Source organism: Protopterus annectens, chromosome 4.part1, assembly GCF_019279795.1.
Source record: "Protopterus annectens isolate FY-2018-M chromosome 4.part1, PAN1.0, whole genome shotgun sequence".
Lineage (NCBI taxonomy): Eukaryota > Metazoa > Chordata > Ceratodontiformes > Protopteridae > Protopterus > Protopterus annectens.
In genome coordinates, this window is record NC_056734.1 from 901,033,889 (window position 1) to 901,060,710 (window position 26,822).

A 26,822-nucleotide genomic window follows, 5' to 3' on the forward strand; every position below is an offset into this window, starting at 1 on the left:
GGGGTATTGTGTCACAGGCCTTAGCCAAGTGCAGGTAGGCTGTGTGGACTGCGTAGCCCTCATCAATGGCCCTACTGACAGTTTCATAGTAGTCAACTAGGTGCAAAAGGCAGGATCTGCCCTGTACAAAGCTGAACTGGGTGTGATCAAGAGTCTGTAGGTCAGCAATGTCTCTGTGTAAGAGCTCCATAATGACTCTTCCCATAGCTTTGCAGACAAGGCTGGTTAAGCTTGTGTGGTGGTAGTTGCCATGGTCTGTGGAGGCATCTCCTTTGTGGAGTGGGACCACTGTTGCCGTATGCCAGTGTTCAGGTACATATCCTGTAGCAAGGCTAAGGTTAAATAGCATTTGTATATACGGGTCCAGCTCCTTCTGGAGTTCACATAGCATGCAACCGGGGATACCATCAGGTCCCATTGATGCTGTGTACTTGTCTTTGCTGAGTGCGGCTCTCACATGGACATCCAAGATGACAGTGAGGTTACATACAGCTGTGATAACTATCTTATTTTGGGGGTGAGGGAGGGGGTAAATCGCACTGAAGCTGTCCACGGGAATGTTGCCAATATCTGTCAGGTCACTGGAATATATGTTGTTGTGTATCAACTCTGGGCATATCTGAGGCTTCCCAACCAGGTGTCTGACATAACTGAAGAAAGCAGTGTGGTTACCTTCATTGTCTTTGGTGATTTATGTCCCCAAGTTGACCTTGCATGTCTTTATGAGATAATGTAGCTTTCTACTAGTGCTAATCACAGCTGTCTTCCCTTTTGGAGATGTAGCTCTGTCTTGCATTCGTATCCCTCATCTGTTATACAGTTTGTTTATGGCTGGGGTCCACCAGACAGGCCACTTTCCCTTTGTGGAGAGGGTCCTGTTTTTATTTATGATTGCATGGTCCATGCTTTCTGACATCTAGCTAAGGGGAGGTCATTGTGGTTCTGCAGTTATCTTTCATCAGCATTAGAAATGACCACAACAGCCCCTGTGGGGTGTACCTCATGCAGACACATCCAGCAACTGTAAAGTCCACAACAGTACCTCACCAGGAGTATGAAAGAGCTGGAACACATGTAATGTGTCGCCTGATTAAACAGAGTGCAGCTCCACACACTGCCATGCTGTCCACCCAGACGCAAGCTGTGCCTGATGTAGAAAGCCATGTCCAAGCTGGAATCAATGCACATGCTGCACCTTGTACAATCTGAATGGCAGGGAGCTATGCACATGAGGGACCTGAACCCCAGCACTGACATACATAGGACAGGCTGTACTGCATTATCCATAACACAGAAGCCACGCCCACGCATGAGTAAACTACCAGTACAGGTTATCCGTAGAGTCACTCATTGATTCCCCTCAACAGGAATCCTAATGAGTGGATGGGAGATGGTAGGTCTACCCTGGGTATCAATGTTATGTCACAGGTAGACAGAGGCACAGTATACTAAACAAGACATATGTCATGGCAAACTACACTTACAATGTGTTGACGGACAAACACACTCTCCGACTAGCATTAGAAATGGCCTAGGGCACATCGGTAGTGTTTGCCAATGTACACCCATGTTGTGGAATACACTACTGATGTTGGATGAGGCTGTTGTAAGTAGTTCACATCTGAACATAATGCAACATGGTCAGATAGGTTCATAGGTACATAGGTTTATACTAGGCTATCTTCCCTAAGGCAGGTATAAGCCTAGCCCAGAGTTTGTTGGTGTACACCACCCCTTATATGGAAACAGTACTGTGCCCATTATTTTGTCGTGCCTCTCCAGCAGTGACACAGTGACGATCCCCGGGTTAAACGTATGACCTCCCATCCACAGGTCAAGATACCTCTTGAACACAGCCAGCAAGGTGCTCTGCCTCACATGGACTGGGATTGTATTCCACAGCATAGGGAGTCTCCGAGTGATAACTCCATCACTCCAACATGTCCAACGTACATCCATGCTAAGGTGTAAGTCACTTGCACTAGTGGTTCAGGTGGATCTGCCGATTCTGAGGTGGAGCATGTCCATTAATCCCTGTTTGGACATGGCCTTGCATGTCAGGCACATGTCACCTCTAAGCAGACGGTATGTGACTGAATAGAGCGGGAGTGTCTTCAATCTGGCAGCATATGACAGATGTTGGGGTTCCTTTATCCTTTAGGTGGGGGACATTCAGGGTGTCTCCAATTGCTGCAGATGTTGGGTGAGATACATCCAGAATAGGGCATTCTACTCGATCACCGGTCTGATGAGTGAAGAGTACAGGGGAACAATGACCCACTAGATCTGGATGGGCAATGTAGAAGGTCTTTCTAGCCACTTTAGCAATGTGAGTGTCAGAAGAATGGCGACTGTCAACCTGGGTCCCCAGGTCCATGATAACCTCCTCTGTGCTTAGAGGATCATCACCTATATGGTAGCTTGGGGTTACCTTGCTTTTCCTGAAGGGTATGTCTACACATGTTGTGCACTTTGACTTCAGGCCATGGCTCTGGCACCAGCTATCAGTTACCGTGAGTCCCTTCTGAAGGATATCTGTGTCTGATGCACTGTCCACTATGGCGCCCAGTGTGCAGTCATCTGCAAACGTTGTCAGCCAAAGTCCTCCCATGTTGGCCTGTACTTCTGAGAAGAACATGACAAACAATAGGGGGCCAAGGACTGAGCCCTGTGTGACACCACCTGTGACCAGCCTGGAGTCTAACATAGTGCCAGCAACTCTAACCCTGTGGGTCCCGTCCTTAAGCCAGTTTGCAACCCATCTTGTGACATATGGGTTTACATTTCAGTTGTTAGGGTTTTCCACAATACCTGAGTGGGGTATTGTGTTGAAAGTGTTTGCAAGGCCAAGGTAGGCTGTATGGACTGCCTTTCCTCAACAATGGCCTAAGTGACCGTTTTGAAGATGTCAACCGAGTACAAAAGGCATGATCTGCCCTTGACCAAGCCAAACTGGGACAGGTACAATGTCTGCATGTCCCCTATATCTTTGTTTATGAGCTCAATTATGATCCTCTCCATAGCTTTGCAGACTAGACTTGTTAAGCTTATGGGGTAGTAATTACCAGGGTCCGTAGAGGCACCGCCTTTGTGCAGATGTGCACAACTGGACCCTAACCAGGCTGTTGTGCACAATATGGAAATGTAAAGCAGTGATAGGACTAAAGCCCAGGATACTGACCACCACAGTGAAAGTACTGAACCACTACACTATACAGTACTACAGTGTTAGGTCAGTATGAACAGATGTTGACAATTGTGTGCAAAGTATCCCATGCAAAACCTGCAGGCACAGTATACTCCCTGTTGTGTTCACACAAAAAGCATTTGGACAGTAACTACACAACATGGCACAGAACACACAACCATAAACTGGAGGTATTTGTTGAAGGTCACACTCATCCACAAATGTGATGGGCTGCAGAGTTCAACATATGGAAAGCCCACACTGGGCATGCTCACACACTTAGATAAATGAGACATCTTTCACACAACATGCCATGGGAAGGCTGAACTGGGCATGCTCACACACTTAGTCCAAATGTTACTCCTAGCAACTGTGAAAACACACCAGAGGATGCTCATTCCCCTTTCTAGACACTGATCATGTAAGCACCCTATAAGTATATCAGGAGAAAAGGAATCTCCCAGTAATCCGAATAGTGTGCTCTGCTAATGCGCCCATCTGTAGTGTCATAACATAGTTAGGTAGGGGTTTGAATTCAGCAAGTGTGTGTGAAGGAGGATAAGTGTGTATGAAAGGAACATCCCTTTTGGCAACTGGGAAAACACACCACAGGATGCTCATTCCACTTTCTAAACTCTGATGATGTCAGCACCCTATAAGTATATCAGGGGAAAAAAAGTCTCCCAGTAATGCGAATAGCGCGCTCTGCTAATGCGTCTGTCTCTAGTGTCATAACATAGTTAGGTAGGGGTTTAAATCCAGCCAGTGGCAAGTGTGTGTGTGAAGGGGGGCGAGTATGTATGAAAGGCGCATCCCCTTTGGCAACTGGGAAAACACACCACAGGATGTTCATTCCACTTTCTAAACGATGATGATGTCAGCACCCTATAAGTATATCAGGGGAAAAGAAATATCCCAGTAATGCAAATAGCATACTCTGCTAATGCATCCGTCTCTAGTGTCATAACATAATCAGGTAGGGGTTTGAATCCAGCAAGTGATGAAGGGGAGTAAGTGTGTATGAAATGAACATCCCTTTTGGCAACTGGGAAAACACACCACAGGATGCTCATTCCACTTTCTAAACTAAGATGATGTCAGCACCCTATAAGTATATCAGGGGAAAAAAAACTCCCAGTAATGCGAATAGCGCGCTCTGCTAATGCGTCCGTCTCTAGTGTCATAACATAGTTAGGTAGGGGTGTGAATCCAATAAGTTGCAAGTGTGTGAGAAGGGGGGTAAGTGTATGCGTATGAAAGGAACATCCCTTTTGGCAACTGGGAAAACACACCACAGGATGCTCATTTCACTTTCTAAACTCTGATGATGTCAGCACCCTATAAGTATATCAGGGGAAAGCGAATCTCCCAGTAATGCAAATAGCGCGCTGTGCTAATGTGTCCATTTCTAGTGTCATAACATAGTTAGGTAGGGGTTTGAATCCAGCAAGTGGCAAGTGTGTGTGAGAGGGGGGGTAAGTGTGTATGACTGAAATATCCCTTTTGGCAACTGGGAAAACACACTACAGGATGCACATACCCCTTTCTAAATGATATCACAATTATGTATGGCTTTTGATTACAGACATGCCACGTGTGTTTTGCCCACACAGAATGCCCATGTGTGCGGGTTGTCCCTCACAATAATGCATGACATTGATTAAACCAGTTATGGCAATGCACACATGATGTATGTGTCTGCCAAATACACATATGTACCTGTGACCTTCAATAGTTACCATGTGTGATGCCTGCCACATGTGAATACATGGTATTTGCACAGGGTAACATTATGACTGTGGTCTTCTGTGCAGGTGCTGCATGTGGGATGTGTATATACAGTGTGAGATGTAGATGCTATCAGCCTAGTAGTGAGGGATACACACCTGGTCTGGGGCATATAGTCTACCTGTTGTTGATGTACAGGTGCTGCATGTTTTCACCTGTTGTGGGAGTGGTAAGACGTTATTCCATAGCAATGCAGTGACTGCATGCTAAGAACCGTTCAGCTAGGGTGTTGTAGCTACACTAATTCATTAGCATTCAGTAATATGTCAGAATCCCTGGTGAGGGTCTGATGCCAACCAAGGTCAGGGTTCTACCAGCCTGTGTCACTTGCTCAGTGATCCCTTCCATGTTCCCTATCATGTATCCCAGTGAGGGACATCCCACATCAGCTGTGGTGGCATGGACAATGACTGAGTCACATGTGTCCATGCATCTAACTGACCTGTATGCTTGTGTTATGTGGTGGACCACAGTGCCCCATGAGCATATCACTGTGACCTACACCTTGTCCAGCCTGGTGAGCATGTTCTCACTGTACTGGACAATAAAAGTACCTAACACAACTGTGGCAGTAGTGTTGTATAGCTGTACAGACTGTGCTTGTTTGGCACACAGGATTTGTGTGCTATGTGTTATGCGTGCTGTGTGCAGGCCTAATGTATGCCTGTGTGCCAGCTGCTGATATGTCTGCCAGTCATGCAGGATGCTATCCTTAGGCTCCACAACTGGCCCGGTGTGTTTCCATGCTTGTATTGCTGTCTGTGTAGGTCCACATCAGATTGGTATTGCTGTCACTGTAGTATTTCATGCCACCACTGGGTTCAGAGTGCTTAGTCCACAGTTTGGCCATGTGTTTCCATCTCATACATGTGTTGTACATCCATGGGTAGGGGATAGGGTTGACTGTGTACATGGGGCAGCTGTGACATTACTACATGACACACATATTCCACAACTGTACCATAGAGGTGACTGACAACTGACCTTTGCACATGCTACCATAGTATTGAGATTGCATTGGTGATTAACAGCACATAGGGCCAATGGTGAACAAGATACATAGGTCCATAGGTTCATACAGGGATGTCTGCCCAGGGCATGTATCCACCTAGCCAGAATGTGTGTGGCTTTCAACATGCATTGTAAATCTGTCTTGCTATGCCCTTTTCCAAGGTTAGTATGCTGTGCCTCTGTCTCACAGTGACACATAAGTGATACCCAGGGTAACCCTACAATGTCACATCCAGTCATTAATATCACTCTTGAAGATAGTCACTGAGTCACTCTGCCTAACCTCTATTGGGATAATATTCAAGAATGAAGGGAGCCTCTGAGTTGTGAATGTGCCCCTCCAGCATGTCCTATGTATATCACTCCTGAGGTTCAAGTCTTTCCAGCGTGTATCCTGATGGGATCTGGATATTCTGAGGTGCAGCATGGCCATTAAGTGAGGGTTTGACATGGCTTTATATGTCAGGCACAGATTGCCTATGAAGAGGCAGTATGCCACTGAGTAGAGCTGCTGTTTCTTTAACCAGTCAGTATGTGGCATCTGTTTGAGCCCTTTGATCCTCTTGTTGAGGTATGTATGTGGTATTTCCAGTTGCTGCAGGTGTCTGGTAAGGTGCATGCTGACAGGTTCATCATAGTCAATTATGGGCATGATGAGGGATGAGTAAAGGGGCACAATGTCCTCCCCTGATCTACATGTGGATCCCATCATGATGATGTGGCCCATATAACATGTTTTCCTAACCACTTTGTCCATGTTGTTGTCAAATGGTAGAATGCTATCAACCTGTGTACCCCAAGGTCCATAATTCCTTCATCTGCACTTAATGGATTAACACATATGTGGTACTTTGTGGTCACTTTGTGTTTGACAAAGGGGATGACTATACGCTTTCTGTCATTCACCTTGAGGCCATGGCTGTGGCACAAGTTGTGTGTTTGCAAGAGGCCCTTTTGGAGGATGCGTGTGTTAGCTGGAGAGTTGATTATGGCGTCCGGTTTGCAGTCACCTGTGACTTGCTCAGCCACAGTACTTCCATGTTGGCCTGTACCTATGATAAATATATAATGAACATGACAGCTCCCAGGGCTGAGCCTTGTGGGACACCACTTGTACCAGGTTGGAGGCTGACATGGCTCCAGCAATTCTAGCCATGTGTGTTCTGCCCTTGAGCCACTGTGCAATAACCATAGTGACATAGGGGTTAATATGTACACTGGTGAGCTTCCCTAGAATGCACAAGTGGGGTATTGTATCAAAGGCTTATGCAAGGTCTAGGTAGGCTGTGTAGACCTCCTTCCCCTTGACAGTGGCCTTGGTGACTGTTTCAAAGAAATCAAGCAGGTTTGAGAGGCAGGATCTGCCATTAACAAAGCCAAACTGTGTATGGTGACATGTCTGTAGGTCCACAATATCTAGATATGTGAGGTTCATGATGATCCTTGCCATAGCTTTGCAGACAAAGCTAGTCAGACATATGGGGCGAATAGTGTCCAGGATCCGTGAAGGCACAATCTGAATGTAGAGGGACCACTGTTGCTGTACGCCACTCTTTGGCCACATATCGTGTAGTAAGGCTGGGATTGAACAGTAGTGTTATGTCTGGGTGTAGCTCTTCTTGTGGTTCATGTAGGACACAGCCTGGGACACTGTCTGGTCCCATTGATGCAGTGTTTATTGCTTTGGGAAGGGCATCTCTTACCTGAGCATCTGTGATGTCAGGAGGGGCAGCACTCTGCCGCGAGTCATATTTGCCCTTTTGGTGTGGTGGGGGGGAGAAGGCAGCAGTGAACCTGTCCACTAGGATGATGGCAATGTCTGTGTGTTTTGTATTTCGTGTGACATCTTGGATTACCTCTGAGCATATCTGGGTAGTACCACCCAGGTTCCGAACATAACTACAGAAAGCCTTGTGATTATCCTCAGTGGCTTGTGGAATCTTCTCTCAAAGATGGCCTTAGACAATTGTATGGGTGCCTGTAGTTGTCTTCCAATACTCATCAGTGATGCCTTCACATTTTGGAAGTTTGTTGTATCATGTAGTGGCGTCATCCTTCTATTGTATAGTGTGTTTATGGCTGGTGTCCGGCACACAGGACGTCTGCCTTTGGAGAATTGGGTCATGCTTTCATATGTGGTTTCATGATCCATGCATTCCTGAATGTGTCCATAGAATGCCTTTATACAGGTATCTGCAGTCTGGTCCATATTTTCAACAGGCCTGGGGCCTTTGAAGGTTTCCACATCATTTATGAGGGGTGTGAACTTGCTTGACATGAGCTGTTGACAGACGTGGCACCCTCCAGACTGTGCAATGTGAGGGTCACATTTAGCTACCTGTCGGGTGATAGAATGTGCCACATAACACAGGCACACAGGTCACTCCACAGCAAGTACAACTATGAGGCAGTCATTGTCCATGCTGGTGCAAACAACCTGAGCCATACCTCCTTGGACCACATGGAAAGAGACACAGAGGAGCTCTTACAGCACCCTCTCAAACTCAGGACTCCCACACAGCCTTCATGCTCACACAGGAGAGTATAGATTTCTCTGCAAACACCATCATACTGGGTGATGTCAGCTACCCAAACATAGACTGTGAACATTACACAAACCACAATACCCAAGCTCTAGGGTTCCCATAGATCAGACATTCTTTAGCTATGGAACAGGTAATCAACCTTCCGACAAGAGGGGCAGATATACTAGACCTGATCATCACAAACATGAGTACAAAATGCTCACCACTGGGAGTATATCCCTCATTGTTGCAATCAAACCATATACTAATCACACTGGAGTACTGGATCCCCCACATATGCAAACCTCGAACACATCGATGTGTGTGTGGGAAATGCCCCTATTAGCAACTGTGACAGTACAGTACAGGATGCAGATCCCCCTTTTGAAACACTGATGATGTCAGGACTCTATAACTATATTACCTGTATTTAAGTCCTCCAGTAATTCGTATAGCGTGCTCTGCTAATGCGTCTTTCTCCAGTGTCATAACATAGTTAGGGAGGGGTTTGAATCCTGCAAAGAGAATGTACGTGTGTTAGTATGAGTGGGGTTTATGTGTGTGCATTATGCTGGGAGGGATAAGTGCCTTTTGCCAACTGGGAGAACACACTACAGGGTGCACATCCCTCCTCCTCCACACAGATGATGTCAGCACCCTCTAAGTACAGCATTAGAAAGGATTTTGCCAACTACTGCAAATAGCACACTCTGTTAATGTGTCTGCTTCTACTGTCATAACACAGTTAGGTATGGGTTTGAATCTTACAAATGGAAAGTATGTGTTTTACTGTGGGTGGGGTTAGTGTGTGTTCACAATGATGGTGGTGGGATGTGGCTTTTGCCATATGGGGCTATGCACTGCAGGGTGCACATTACCCTTAACAAGCAGTGATGTTGACAGCACCCTATACAAACAAAACTACAAAAGAGAAGGTGGTGGTACCAATAACACATGTAAGGTAACACTTCTTCAAGTAATGTCCACAAAACGAAGTAGGATAATCAAACAATTCTTCTATTCTATACAAACAACATGACAACAGACAACTGCCAGTACTCAGTATAGTGTTACATGCTACTGTAACATGTACATGTACCAGAATATACCTAGATAGTGTTTTGAAGCCTGAATGTGGCAAGTGTGCGGATGTGGGATGTGTCTGTGTGTGCATTTCTGTATGGGAAACATGGTTGATGTGGCAATCAGGGTACCACAGTACCTGATGCACATTACACCTTTGAACTGATGAAGTTGCCTGCACCCTGTGAGTACAGGTAGAGAAGAGGAAGTCGGTAGTAAACAACATAGTGCACTTCTCAAATGTGTACCTGTCATGTATCGACAGCTACTCATGTAGGGTAATAAATAATGGGAATGGCAGGTGAGCGTGTGCATGTGTGTGGGTAGCAGGGTGTATATAAATGCATGTGTGACAGAACAGATACATATAGCTGAATCTACATAACAGCACATGATGCGCATTCCCATAGTCAATGTTAGCATGTGATGGTGTGCAGCTGGTACATTTTGGTAAGTAGTATGGGTGCAGATAACAATTGAGGACATTCATACAGTTACTGCAGCAGGACTGCTGGGATATACACACAATCATAGTGGAACAGTGAACAGTTACCAACATGTTACTACTTATACACATCTATGTAGTCACCCTGTGCATCAGCAACGTGTTTACCTTTTCCTGCACCAATGTTGTAGTATGAAGGAGGTGGCACAGTGTCATCATATGCACAGGGTGTGGGTTAGGTATGCCCAAGCCAGCCACTGGTAACACCAATTGACATGTGTGTGTATGTGTGTTTGTGAGGGGCAGCAGTACAGGGTGGACCAGTGTTGGTGCAGTGTGTGTGTGTGTGTATGTGTTTGCCCTAGGTGTTAGGTTTCTGCATGTGTGTAAGCACGCACACAGTCCCACATAATGGCTGCCATGTACAGGGTTTTGTAGACAGCCACAGACTGCACCTGTCAGGTCATCCAGATCAGTGTCTGTAGGCACGGACACGGTACCTGTGCCTGGCAGGGGTGCTACGGGCCGTATCCGGTACTAACCCAGACTGGGTACTGTCATCAGAAGCAGGGGTGTGTTGACTGGACACAGTTCCCCGTTGGGACTGTCCAGAGCCACGTGCACGTGGTCTCCTGGGGCGTCTTGATGACAGCACAGACCCAGCATTGCTGGGGCTGGTGCTGGCACTTGAGGTGCGTGAGTGGGCCTGTTGTCATCTGCGGCCACTGCCAGCTGGTGCTGTTGCTGGCATACGGCCACGTCGACATCGCAAACGCCCACCATCACCCTGGCCCATGGACATCTGGTTGTGGAGCAGCTGTTCTATGCCCCCACAACGTCTGTCAATGACATCTGTGAAGTTACGGATAGCATTCGCAACGTCACGCATGCCGTCTGTCATGGCTGTGCGACATGCTCTCAGCTCCCTCAGACCCTGTCTGGTGTACCTTTCCATACGTGCCTGTGCCTGCATGACAGTTCGAAACATAGTGGAGGTTGACATACCTCCTTGGGCACGTCGGCCAGAGGCAGTACGGCCACGGATTCCCCCACGAGAACCCATGGGCGACTGTCTGCGTGGTACCATTGGAGGACCCTGCTCATGGCTGCCTTGTGGGGATGCATGTACCACAGGTACCACATTACCCTGATCTATGCCCACTGCAGACTGTCCATCACCTAGGGACAATGGTGACAAAGGATGTAACGGCAGGATGACTGTGCGCATTGACGGGGTTGACAGCTGTGTACTGTCAATTGGCTGACCAATGGTGGACCTAGACACACCTTCCTGCACCATTACAGACATTTCATCATCATCAGTACCTGGGGCACAAGATTCAGGTTCCCTGCTGCAGGTCACCAGAGCAGCACCAGAACATACGGGAGGAAAACAGGGAACACAGATTACAGTCTCAACACATATTTGACAGAGATGCACTTCAATACTAATGTACACATTCAGAAATGGACACATGCACTCATGGACACTAACACACATGAACACATGGGCACAGGCACACTCGCACACATGCACACCCCACAGTAAACACACACATCAGTACCGTGTTACACTACTCTTAATTTAGTACAACTGGGTATAGCAGGTATTATTAAACACACTCACCAGCATGTCTACTACAGAGTGACACTACTCTTACTAGTATTATAAATTGTTTTTCAGGTAATGTTAAACACACTCACCAGCATGTATGGCCTGCCTCGTTGCTAGATGGGAGGGACCTGGAAGTGTGAAGAGAGTAATGTCAGTGGGCACAAGTGTGCCATTTGTTTTGCACATGATACAGTACAGTAGTACACTAGTTCCCTTATACACATCAGCTGCTCATAATGTCTGTATCACACATGTGTAATTACATATCATGATGACAGATACATACCACATGCACACCTTATGCGTGCATGAAGTAACAGTGTACAGAACAGTCATATGTACATTCCAGGAGTTAACTCTAATCTCACCCTTACCTCTCTTCAAACGACAACTCAAACTGTACTTCCAAAACCACTGGCTTTGTTCTTGTTGGACTCCAGGCTAACGTCCCTCTCCCCACCCTCTCTTTACCTTTAACCCCTCATTGTGCATAAAAACTAGCTTCTACCCTGTTTCTTTCACCTTGATGTCCTTCTATGCTCTGACCTACTTCTCCCATCCCTCCCACCTCCTCTTGACTGTCTTCCTTCTTTTCCTCACTTCCCTTCTTGACTCCTGCCTCTTCCCTATTATTTTATCTTTCATACTCCTTCTACTTCTCTACCCTTCTGAGCTTTAACTATTATCTATATGGCTTTTGCCTTATTGTATAACTGTTATGCTTTAGGTAGAATTGCTTTGAAACCGACAGTACATTGTGTATGACTCTAAACTGTTTGAGTTCCTTAAATGTATGTTGATTTAATTAACAGGCTAGTGTATATTTCTATTATGTTGGCTGTCTGTATTAACAACTTGTCTGTCTGCCTTTATTATGTTATGTGTGGAGCTTTTCTCCCCAGGCCTCTACTGAAAATGGACATATATCCAGCTAGACTATCTTGGTCAACAAATGTAAAAGTAATAACAATAAATAAATATGGCATCTTACCTGCACACTCGGTGTCTTGCTGCTGTGTGGATCCAACCTCCATCATGATGCATGACTGTTGCTGTTGTTGTTCTGGGGCTGGATCCACAACACTTAGCAGTAGCCCTTCCTGTCTGGTGAGGGGGGGGATGTGTGGCCACCCCCCCACCTGTGGCAACCTGTTGCCTGTGGATATCTGCAGCACGCTGGTGGACATTTCTAATCAAATCACTGCAGTGATGTCTCACCTGCTCATATGTCCTATCATGCATGCCAACATCATTTATCCTGCTAACTAGGTTTTGCCACAGTGCAAACCTCTCCTGCTGATTCTGGGTGGTGCGTGAGAACAGGATGGCATAGTCACGCACCAGGCTCTGGTGAATTACGTCATCCTCTGCAGCAGAATATGCGGGGTTCCTTTTTGGAGCCATGTTAACCTGGAAAGGTACACAAACAGGTTATCAGCATAGTATCTCAGCAATACATGGTACACATTCTATACAGGGAGTATTAAATTGTACTTATTACTGCTTGGTTGTAACTTGATTACAGTGTAGCTATCATTCTAAGTCATTTGGACTAAGCACTTGGCCTTCAGACCAGTTGTTTTACATTAGGGAGGTTTGTGGCAAGCACTGTGGTGACAGGACACATATCTTTCATCTGTTGAAGTTGGGAACTGCTGATTGAGGGCCCAGTGTACAAGTGTATTAGTTCTGGTATAGGCAGTTGGCCTTCAGGCCAGTTATTTAACATTAACAAGGTTTGTGGTCTGCACTCGTGTGTGACAAAAGGCATTACTCTGACATTCATAGCTGGGGACATCTGGTTTCAGGTTTATAGTACCTGCATATTTGAGCTGTATCTTACTGACATTGCTACACCTTGTTTGCTGTAGCAAACACTACATCCAGGCCTCCTGGATCTACCTTTGTTTATATGCTTGTTATTTGTTAGCTTGTTATTTCACTGGTATGCTACTTCCACATAATACACAGCTTCTCAACACTTCTGTGACTCACTACTGATATCTGCATTGCTTACTGTATGTATTTCCATGTTACACATGACAGCAAGTGACTGCTTGTCATTGTTGCATTTACTTAATTGTGACACATTGCACTTAGGTTACCTGGCACTTGCTCACTGACACTTTTATATCAGTCAGCAGTAGTAGGTAATATCAGTACACCCTCACTCCTCACTGGACCTTGTTTTCAATTATTACGGAATTCACAATAGTATTCTAGCATGTCCAAAGGTCAGTTGTCAGTTCCCTCCCCAGTCCAGCTGGTGAGTGTGGTACTCCAGAGACAATGTTAGAACAGCTGCATGTACACAGACAACCCCCTCCTCCTAACAACAAATTCAAACTCATGTGAGTGATGCAACCATATACCAAACTGGAGGCTAGGCTCTGTCTACTCAATACCGCCATAACCAGTCAGGTGGCGAAGGAAACCACACTCACTACACTTCCAGTCTCACATAGACCTACCACGACAGCAGAACTAACACATGATCACATATGAACATACTTGTAGGCTCGGACTACAGGTCTGCCTACGCAGCAGAGACCTCCTAAGCAGACACTCAGGCAACCACTGCCACGGAAACAAACACGTGCAACACATATCACACAAAGCCAATGTGCTGAACACTCACAGCCATTAACAGTAAACAACACACCTCATACACCTGTACTAGGTGCCTCTATCATCAGGCACACTGACATCATGTTCACCAGGCTTAACGAGGTGAGGGTCACGGTGTGCAGCCTGTCGGGCACTATGACCTGCCACATAACACAAACACTCAGGTAACCCCAAGGCAAGTACAGGTATGACTCAGTCAATGTCCATGCTGGTGTGAATGACCTGACACATACCTCCCTGGACTACATGACATGAGACAGTACGGAGCTCTCTGAGCACGTAGCCCAAGACAGTTTGACCCTGACCTTGAGTAGCATCCTACCCTCACCAAGAACGATGCCACAATATCAAGGCATGATGATCCCTTCCAACAATTGACTGACATACTGATGTTATTCACAGGTGTGCCAATGCCTGCCATCTTGGGGTGGTATGCTTTGCTAGGGACAGCTTGCACCTGTCACCCCTGTCCTATTGGAATTTGGTGGAGCCTCTTGCTACACCCATAGTGCCTGTATTAGGCAAGGCTCATAAGGCAAACCCACATCCATTTGTATCACAAAGGATGAGGAAGTAAGAGTGATGCTACTCAACACCGGAAGTCTAGACCTCAGGATGCATGCACTCAAAACCCTACTTAGCATTATGGACATCGATATCTGTGCAGTAACATAAACCTGTTTCAGGTTTCACAGGAGCACACCAGTACTACCAAGTTATAGCTGTTACCATTCTTGTCGGCCCCAACACTTGAACAAGGGAGGGGGAGTATCAATATTCAATGCAGATTCCCACGCCTCCACATTGGTGGCAAAGTACAACATAGGTGTTAGGCCATTGAGTACAGAAGACGTAGTTGGGGACCTGGGGAAGAAACATGGTAGCAGTCTGTCATTTGTCAACCACATGGCCAACGTGGATTGAAAGACATGTTATATAGCCCAGCTAATCATGAGGGATTCACATGTATGGCAGGGGTGGTCATTGTGCCTCTTTACTCATCCATCATCAGGCCTATAATTGCATACAATGCACCTTTTGGGATGTACCTAACCAGACACCTACAGCAACTGGTACAGGACAACAGTACCTCATCAAGAGGATGCAGTGGCTCAAACAGATGTCATATGCTGCCCAGGTAAAGGAAATCCAGCTGGACTCAGTGGCATACTGCCTGTTCAGAGGCAATCTGTGCATGCCATATACAGCCATGTCCTACCCAGCAGTAATGAACATGCTGCACCTCGGGCAATCAGAGTCCCATACAGCCACATGCTCAGGAGACCTGAACCTCAGCACTGACATACATGGACATGCTGGAGGGGCATATTCCTAACCAAGAGGCTCCCTTCACTCTGTAATGAGCTCACACTACAGGTTAGGCAGAGTCCCTCATTGACTCTCTTCCATAGGAATCTGGATGAGTGGATGGAGATCATAGTTGTACCCCAGGTATCACTTCTATGTCACTGTTAGACAGAGGCATAGTATACTAACGTCGGACAAGGGCATAGCAGCATAACTTGTAATTGGGTGGCGAAAGACAAACACATTCTACTAGGCTTATCAATGCCCTAGGGCAAATATCCTAGTATGAACCTATGAACATGTGTGTACTGCTATAGTACTTCTGCCATATGTTGCATGTGTGTGTGTTGTGGGGGATGCACAGGTAATGGCCAGATATTTCTGCACAGGCGACACGTCTGACACACTCTGGGTGTTCATCCCTACATACTGGATGTGTGTTGCCATCCAACCCTGTGATGTGGACACACATTACTCAGCCTGGATATACATATCCCAACAACACCACAAGCACAGTACACTACCTTGCTATGTATGCATGTAATTACACAGCTATTCACTAGTTATGACTGTGATGCTATCCATGCAGCCCATTGGGCCAGTGGAAGCCACAACACACACTGCCGGCCCTTTGCATATGCTTACCACAGACATCCCACATACTGCATGTACTGTGCACACACATATCTAACCCAGAACATCTGCACACCACTTATTAATCCTGTCCAGTGGACTACAGATACAGGCACATTGTATAACAATAGCAGGAGGCTACTGCAGCACATGGCAGATTCACATGAAGGCAAGGCATCTGTGGTCAGCAGTGTTAAGATGCTTCACATTCACCAAATGCACAGATATTGGCAACATTGTTGAAGACAGTTTAGGTGCAGGTACCCCCCCCCCCATTCTCCTACACATGTGGTATTAGTTATCCCAGATGACTGTAACCTCCCTATCCTCTCACATGTCCAGGTGAGAGCCACCCTCAACATTGCAGAACACATAGCATCACTGTTACGAAATGGTATCCCTGGGTGTGTGCTCACCCCTGGAGGACATAGCACCACATGACAGACTGATATTAATCCCTGGCCATACTACAGGATATGTACCTGAACAGTGCCATACATACACAGTGGTCCCACACCAATGAGGAGTAACCTCTACTGACCCTGGTAACTACTGCATCATATGCACAACTGGCCTTGTGTTCTAAGCTATGGAAGTTTTAAGTATGGGCAACATGTACAGCAATATTACATATGTATATATTTCAGGACTATGTACACACAACCTATCTCATGGACATACCTATAGATAGTGAACTATGATTTGGAGGTGTCACAGTAAACACAGTATTAACCTGCTACTTTGCATTACCTGTGTTTATGGCAGCTGTTGCTGTGTCATTGGTGCTGCTTGCTGCTTGCTGTTTTCTGCTGCTGCTGCTGCTGGTTTTGCTGCTGGCAGTCTGTATATTTTCTTATTTCTGTCTCTCTCTCTCTCTCTTTCTCAGGTTTGTGCAATGACTGTATTGCATGTGTGGAGTGTGGGTACTGAATGCTTTTGTAGGTATCTGCATAGGCCCATGTGATGGCCTCTGCACCAATTGTAAGGCAGCATTGGCTAATTGCATACAGCCAGTTGTGTACTGATTGCATGTCTCACTGTGAATTCAGGACAGTGCTATAAAAAGGTATGTGAGATAGGCGTTGCCCTTTCAGATTGTAAGGGCGTGGACCATGCTGGTATGCTGTTGGAAAATGTTCTGTGAGTGTGAAGGTTAGTACATCTCTCATGCTTCATGCTGTGTTGTGAATTCAGGTTGCTGCATTTCTCCCACCTGTTCCCTGTAGTGAGTGTGTATGCATACTGACACCCACAACTATATTTATTATGTATTGCTATATATACATATGTGTACATATACATACTGTCATATATGTACATTAGCTGACAATATTGGGTACAAACTAACAATTTTCAGGGCTGTTTCTGTTAACACACACTAGTATGGGAATCCAGTAATTGGGACAGTGAAAGTCTGTCTGACATGCTTAGGGTAGTACACATACTATATTGCCTTTATCTTCATTCCTACTATTACATGTTCCACTTATTTAGCACTATATTCCTGTATGAGAGTCATGTCTTGCTGGTAGGTCATACAGACTAGTGTTACAATGGTCTTGTGGTAGGGCCTACTAGTATGCTTGTATTTTGCTTTCAAATTGAGTTCAGGGTCTATCAATCAAAGTGCTGGAGGCACCTTCCAGCAGTTAAGGGGTTAGTAGGTCTCACAGGAGTCAGGCTGTGTTGCACATTCTGGCTGCTGCATTTATCTTCACTGTTTCCTGTAGTGAGTGTGTATGGATACTGACACCTACAACTATATTTCATATGTATTAATGTATATTTATATGTATGTATGTTTACATATACATACCTTCATATATGTACATTACCTTACATTATTATGTACAAGCTGACAATTAACAGGGCTGTTTCTGTTAACACTGAACTAGTGTGGGAATCCAGTAATTCAGCCATTAAAACTCTACCTGAAATGCTTTGGGTAGTACACCTCCTATATTGCCTTTATATTGATTCCTACTATTACATGTTATATTTATTTTAGCATGATGTTCTCATATGGCAGTCATGGCTTAGTGGTAGGTCATACAGACTAATGTTACCAAGGTCCTGGGTTTGAGACTGGCAGTAGGAATTTATTTTTCTTTCCAAACCTTCAAAATGAGTACAGGACTTGTCAATCAAAGTGCTGAAGCCACCTTTAAGCAGTTAAAAGGGTTAGTGGGTCTCAGAAGGGTCAGGCTGTGTTGCAGATTCTGGCTGCTGCATTTATCTTCACTGTCTCCTGTAGTGAGTGTGTATGGATACTGACACCTACGACTATATTTCATATGTATTACTATATATTTATATATATGTATGTGTACATATACATACCTTCTTATGTGTACATTACCTTACATTATTATGCACAAGCGAACAATTAGTAGGGCTGTTTCTGTTAACACTGAACTAGTGTGGGAATCCAGTAATTCGGCCATTAAAACTCTACATGAAATGCATTGGGTAGTACAGCTCCTATATTGCCTTTATATTGATTCCTACTATTACATGTTATATTTATTTTAGCACTATGTTCTTGTATGGCAATCATGGCTTAGTGGTAGATCATACAGACTAACCTTACCAAGGTCCTGGGTTCAAGACTGGCAGTGGGAATTTATTTTTCTTTCCAGGTTTTCAAAATGAGTACAGGACCTGTCAATCAAAGTGCCATAAAGGCACTTTTAAGCACTTAAAACCAGGTCTGCGCTCATTTGCGCGGAGCTCACGCATGCGCACTGGCGGTGAGCTCCGCTAACACACGCGCACACCAGCGCTATTTTCTTTGAAAGAAAAGAAAAAGGGGTGACAGGAAAGTGGTGAAAAAGGGGTCACAAAGAGGGTAAGACAGTAGGGAAACAAGCGTGGGATTTGCAGGAAGGATGTAGGTAAGGCCCATAGATGCCCATGTCTTTCGCAGCAACAGCTGTGTATTTCTATGTATTTTGGTGAGACATTTGAAACCTTCCACCCCTGAGAGAGGTGTCAGGACAACATTAATATTTGTTGTAGAGCCAATTGTAATTAACAGTTTAAATGTCCAGTGGACATGTGTGCAACATGGACAGCTATGTATGGGGCGTAATTTTTTTGTGGGACAGAGTGCCCTTTTTTTTTTTTTTTCAGGTGAGAGTGGTATGTCAGGTGAAGGAAGTCGGTATAGCTGGGGAGGTAGGTTGGGTAGGTTAACAGACAAGACAGACAAGACGCATACAGGGGCAGTGTATGACACAAGTGGGGGGTTACACAATTGACGGGGACGGAGGTTGGGATATCCAAGACACATGAGCCCACAGATGGCAACAGTGGAACTGATATCCCCACCCATAGGCAGTTGCCACTGTTCCTTCACAGCCCAGGACGAGGCTGTGCTGGGGGCTGTGTGGGTGGGGCTACGGGCATGCCCGTAAGCTGTGCCACCCGAGCCTCGAGCTGGCGTAGGGGCCCAAGAACAGAGTCTTGGATCTCCCTTTGCACCACAGACCGGACAGCTTGGAGGGTGAGTGGATGTACTCCTCCGGCCACGCTTGCAGAGGAGGGACGGGCCCCATCCCTTGCAGCGCTTCCACCCGAAGGTGGCACAGGGCCACCGGAGGAGGGTCCAGCCTGGGCACTAGTGCCAGGTGCAGTCACCAGCTGAGGTGGGAGAGGTGGGTCTGCTGGGACCCGCCTTCCCAAACGTTCTAGGTTTGTGAGTAGTTATGTTAGTTTGGGTTAGTGGCATTTTATTCCATTCAAATTAGTTGTAACAGCATGCATTGGTATTCCCATTAAACAAACACCCAGATATTCACACCATTGCACAACGGGCATATCAATATCACATGCATTATTTGAACAGGGATACACATTCAAAAAACATGCAGGGTTGATTGATGGCAACAGGCCATCAGGTTTGCAGGTATGAACAGGGCACATGCACAAACAGACATGCATATATTTTTTTAAACGGACAAATGTCCATGGTTAATGAAATGTTCACATACCAATATTTAGTGGGTGTTTACAATTGCATGTATAGGATGGGGTGGAGAAAGGAAATGATGACAAATTCATAACTTACACATTGATATACATTTGTAATAGGTACCCAATTAACTTGAGTCTGATTTTTTAAAATGATTTTTATTTGGCTGTCATGCTAGACCTGTTACAAATACATCACTATCCTACTTATTTTGAATTTGATCAGATACATCATCCTGCTACACTTTGATGACAGGACAGGGGACAACTATGGCTGTTTAGTCTGTCAGATAATCATTCATTCTATCTGCAAATTGTTTACTGTTATCACCATATACAGATTTTGGCCTAGACATTCCAGATTCAGACACACTGAAATCAGTTTGGGATGTTAATATGTACTTCCCACATGCATTTAGTTCTGTAGAAACACACTGAGGCTTATATATTCAGGGGTTATTACTACTTTATTTATTCATACATGACCCTTTCTGTCAGTCTCACACATCCTGTAACTTCACAGTTCAGGTTGGTACTTCTAGGCTTTGTTCACATATTAGACCTGTGGTGATTCAAACACTTTCCAACAGCCTCACTGCTGTCATGATTCAGCATTTCATCAGGGGATAAATCTCACATGTGACTACCTCAGATTCTGAAGCTGTACTCTTGAGACTACTGCAGTTTATACTATATTTAATTAATGGTGGGACATCTGTATTACAGCACTATTTATTTCTATCAATTATATTTCCAGTTACACTTGCATACTGATGAACTTGTTGCAGCCATACCTGCAGACTTTCAATTCTTGCTTGCACATTATATTACTTTTAATCAATACACGGCAGTGTTCTGATACATGCTACACTATAATATTTATTTGCAAGTACTAGGTGGAGTTACTAACCTGCATGGTGGTGCAGCCGCGCCAGCCTACGGTCATGCGTCTCGTGGTTCACAGAGTGGACACCTGCAGCTGTAATACAAAGGAAGTAATATTGGACTACACATCTCCATGGTATCAGCTAGTTGAAATCTTACATACATGAGTAAAATGTAACTTACTCAGTAGTGGGGCGTTGGGCATATCCCGGGCCTCCTGGATCCATTGGGTCAACTGGTCTTGCTTACCCCACTTCAGGTCCGCATGGTGGTGACGGACCTGCTCACCAGTGCGTGGAATGCCAGTAGCACTGGTCAGATCATGAGCCAACCGGTCCCATGCCTCCGCCCTATATGCTCCCCATGAGACCTGGCCCTGCATGAGTTGGGCCTCATGATGGTGGACTAGGAGCCAGACCATGTATCTGGACTCCTCAACGCCCCAACGCTGTGCTCAAAAGCAACGTCCCTCACCTACTCCACTCATGCTGACTGCAGGTCTGTTCTACAATCGGTTATGCTGTGTATTTCCGCCTATGGGGCTTATATATACCGCTTTTCCTGCACATTTCTGTGATTGGCCATTTTGGAATTGTATCTACTTCACTGAAAATGCTTTATCATGCTCCATTCTGGATTTTATCCCATATATATGCTATTTCTGCATTTCTAGGTATTGCTGTCATGGCTTAGTGGTTTAGTACCTTGACTCTAGTGCATGGTATCCTGCGTTCGAATCTGACCACTGATTTTTAATTTTCCTGACAGAAATGAGTTGAGGACCTGTCAATCAAACATGCCATAAGCACTTTTAAGCACTTAAAAGCAGGTCTGCGCTCGTTTGCCCGGAGCTAATGCATGCGCACTGGCAGTTAGCTTGTGGGAGCGGCTCGCAAACGGTGTGCGCTGGGATAAACCTTAATTGGCTAGTGACACACATGTTAAGCTGAGCACAGCTAGTTGCAAACAGTTTCAGCCTGTTAAACCGGTGCTTAGCAACAGGCATGCAGTTTGCAGTTTTTTAAACACTACGCAGCTACGGGCACTCTGTCTCACAGCAGCTTAGCTATCAGTACATTTCTAATTATTTTTATTATTGTGTTACTTCAAAATATATGCTCCATTTCATTCCATTTTACAAAAGGGTATACTTTTACATTTGTACAATACTGTCAGGGGCCTTTTTACTGCTTATTTACAAAAAAATAAAAGGTTGCTGTGTGGGCTCGAACCCTGCCTGCCTACTCTGAAGCCGGCAACTCTACCGCTAAGCTATTTTTTCTTGGCTTGCTTTGCATATTTAGTTCTCATATCCTTCTCCACTGCCTGCTAACTGCAATTGCACTAGTAGCACATCCGCACACACGAGCGCACACAGTAGCACACATTTACGGGGTTTAAAAAAATAAAACAGTTTTTATTTTCATTTTATAGCATCTGTTCACTTTGTACACTGATGGTCTGTGGGGGAATGTGTTGTGTAGTGTGTTTATTTACATTTCCATGGCTTCTTTCGTGGCTGTTTACTTTCAGCCATTCTACACTTCTGGGGGCGTGCCCGCATGCAGGGCTTAGCCTATGGACACACCCCCTACTCTCTTACACGGACCGTGTAAGAGTTACAGTGTGATTCAGCATGCCTCATGCACCTCATGCATATGCATGACATGCTGACATCACACAGTTTAACTGCAGCCTCCGTGTAAGAGTTATAACTCTTACACGGAGGCTTCGTGAATCTGGCCCATTCAGCCACTTACAAATGTAAAAATGTATAGAGGTTTTTATTTTTGTTTCCTGAAAAGTTGTTTCTTATTTATATGCATTGGAAATTTTTATATGTAAAAACATGTTTGTCTTCTCAAGACAAATTTGTTGTAGTAACACTAATGAAGTCTTAACTTTCAACTGAACTAAAGATTGTGTCTTTGTAGTTTCCTATATATCAACAAGACATTTTACATCATGCCCCGCATGACATAGTTCACTTTGTTATGAAAATATAAATGTTTGTACAAAGATGTGCATAACAAGCAAAAATAGTGGTCAGTATTTCCTTTTCAGTATATCATATATATGATTATTGTTTTTTATGTCTGTCAAACTACCTTTTACATAGTGCCTGCCTTTTTATTGGCAGGTCAAATGCTTATGAAACTTAGCTCCAGATATTGATGCATAAGGGGAAGATATAGATTACAAACAGAAACAACAAAATGAAACTAGAGGAGTGCATGGGTTACCTAGTAATCAGTAGGTCTTGTATAAGCTGCAGTTTTCAGAAATGGGTTTGTTTTGCAGGTTTAATGATAAAAATACTGACAGGAAGCCAGATAAGGTTACTAGCAATGTTAACAGTATATGCTGCCCACAGCAATGATTTAATCAGTTTTCATGTCTGACACATGGGGTGTGACATAAAAATTACGTGCTGCATATGGCAGGAGTTTAAGTATAATTATATTTTCAATTAAACTACAGACAGTAATAATTTGGCTATTTGTTTACATGGCATGTGGGAAGGCAGGCAGTGTATGAAAGTGCAGGTTATTAACTTTTTGGGCTCACTCAGCTGCCCTACCCTATCCCCATTCCCACCCACCCCAAATACAATGACATTTATAGTTACCTTAACTCCACCCACTAGCAGATACCATCCAATAAACTTTCCATCACTTAACTTAAGTCATTAACACCTACCCAACAGCCTTTTTCCTCATCCTCTCAAAAATAGTTCTACAAAACATTCAACCTATAATCTATTTCTCTTATACAAAGACACAATTTTAATCATTCAATAACTCTTTCCTCTTTCATTCACCTTCGCCATCTCCATAACTTATTCTTTATTTTTTTATTTATACTTTGCCTTCTCTCTCACACCATACTATTTTCTTAATATTTTTACTCACTTCATTAAGCTTACTATTATATACCACTTCTTTGATATACAGCCTAACACCTACACCTATATAAACATCTACCCAGTCCCTACCACATCATATCCTTAATTATTGCTTCACCAATATAACATCTTCCATATTTGAGTTTAATAATATTCATCTAACTAAAGTTCAATGGCTTCCTATGACTACCAAAAACAAAATGTGTATGGCTTACAGACTACAGGTACACTATTAAAGTTAGCTTTATTACCTCTTAACCCACCTCCTCATACTGAACTTTCCCAATGTGGAGACATTCATCCAAATCCTGGACCAACATAGCCAATTACCTCCCACCAATCCTCCTCCTCTAAAAATCTGCAGCTAATAGCATTAACTATATGCATAATTTGCAATATAATAACAACTGAATTTCACTCATAACTAGCACACTATTTCCCAGATATAGTAGCAGTTATCAAAACCTGGCTTAAACCACATATTCATGATGTTGAATTACTGTCTCCTGGATATAATATCCTAAGGAATGACAGACCCCATAAAAAGTGGGTGGTATAACCCTAATTTATCATAACACCTTGGTAGTAAATTTACTCTCCAAACTATGCCATCCTTTAGTAATGCAGAATTTCTTCTAGCCTCCTTGCAAATTAATAACTCTAAAGAAATTTGTATTAGAATAATCTACATATCCCCAGATTATAACATCCTAACCCTGGAAGACTTTCTTGCCTGGACCACTGGCAATATTATAAATTAAACTATTATTATGGGAGCCACAAATATTAACTGGCTAAATCTAGTTACTGATTCCCTTACTAACAGTATACACCTCCATAGCTTTACACAATTTATCTCCAGCCCTACAAGAATGCTAAATAACAATCAACCAGGTGCAGCTTTAGACTGGATCCTTGTAAATTATCCCCATAAATACTCCAACTCAAGCACTCTTCCAAATACCCTAAGTGACCAGTATATACCTACAGAACCCTTCTAAATAAACATAAACCACACACACGTATAAAACATTAAGAAACGTATCCAAAAACAATTGACAAATATGTAATAGTATCTTAAAAGCTATAAATTGGTTCCTATTAAAATTATTACCACTAGAAGATGTTTTAACTCACTTCAGCAATGTTTTCCTAGACACTCTCAATAGCTTAGCTCCCCTCAGAACAAAAAGGACAAAAATAAACAATGCACCTTGGCTAACAAAAGCCATAAAATAAGTTTTAGTACCCAGAGATAGAGCCCAGAAAGAATGGCATAAAAAACAACAAAACCTACCAAATGAAATACAAGCAACTTCACAATAAGGTAAAAATAACCTAGTAATTGCTGACAAAAAAATATTTCTCCCAACAATTATCCTGCCAAACTAATAACCATAGAAAATTCTGGAAGTCTATCTCTACACTACTGACCCCAGAAAAAATGCAAAATCTAGCTCCTGCCCCTGATAAAGAACCATCTCAAATAGCTGACATGTTTAACACCCACTTTATTGATAGTATATTAAAACTTGTAAATAACAACATACCTAACCCAAACTCTAGCCATATGAAAAACCTAAATCAGTCAAATGCTGTTAATACTAACACTAGCGTAAATTCCTCACCTCTTCATCTTAACTCCACAACTAATCCTTCAACTACCACTTTCTCTCTACAATCTGTACTTACCTCACTTATACATAAACTTCTTAGACTGAAACCCTGCTCCCTCTCAGCTGACAATCTCCCATCTAAATACTTAAAACTCGCTGCTGAGGCAATTGCCTACCAATTCAGCATATTAATTAATAGACGCATCTCAGAATCTAACATCCCCACACTGTGGAAAAAATCCATCATAATTCCCTTACACAAAGAAGGAAAAACTAATAACTATCCAATTACTGCCCCATTTCCATTCTCTCCCCATTAACTAAAATACTTGAAAAGTGTATACATACACAATTTATAAAATTTCTATCTGACAACAATCTTCTGGCACCAACTCAGCATGGCTTCTGACCACCACATAGTAATACCACTGCACTACTATCCTTGACCTATACAGTGAACAAGGCTAAGGATGCTTGTCAATTAACATCGCTAAACCTACTAGAATTATCTAAGGCTTTGACACCATGTCACATCACAAACTTTTACAATAACGCTCTACCCTAGGATGTTCACAATCTACACAAAAATGGTTCTCCAATTACCCATCAAACAGACAATGAATTAGATGGCAAACTAGTCTATCTGAATACCAGGTTGATTTTATAGGAGTCCATCAAGAATGTATTCTTAGTCGCTTACTTTTCAATATATTCATTAATAATCTTCATATTGCCTCTCTCCAAAGTACACTCAAATATGCAGATGATTCCATTATTATCTCTTCCTCTAATAACCATCAACATCTCTTAAAAATGACACAAGATGCCTTTACCTCTATTGAAACCTGGCTAAATGAGGCACAATTACTACTCAACCCAAAAAATAAAAGCTACTACTATTCTCAGAAAAGCCACTAGCATAGGATTTCAAAATTTATTTTCAAAATAAAACTAAAAAAAAAACAAATTGTAACTCAAGCTAAACTGTCAGGAATCATAATTGACAAACTTACCTTCAAAAAACATATTCAATACAATCATAAAACATACATTAAACTGGGAAAACTCTATAGGCATAAACATTTCATGGATAGCAACACCAAACCCCTCCCCCCCTAGCCTCCTACTTCCTACTGCCTTCCCTCTTGTATGGGGCCCCATCTTTACCAACTTTCACACATCTCTAAAGAACAAGCTCCAATCATGTTATCACAAAATCGC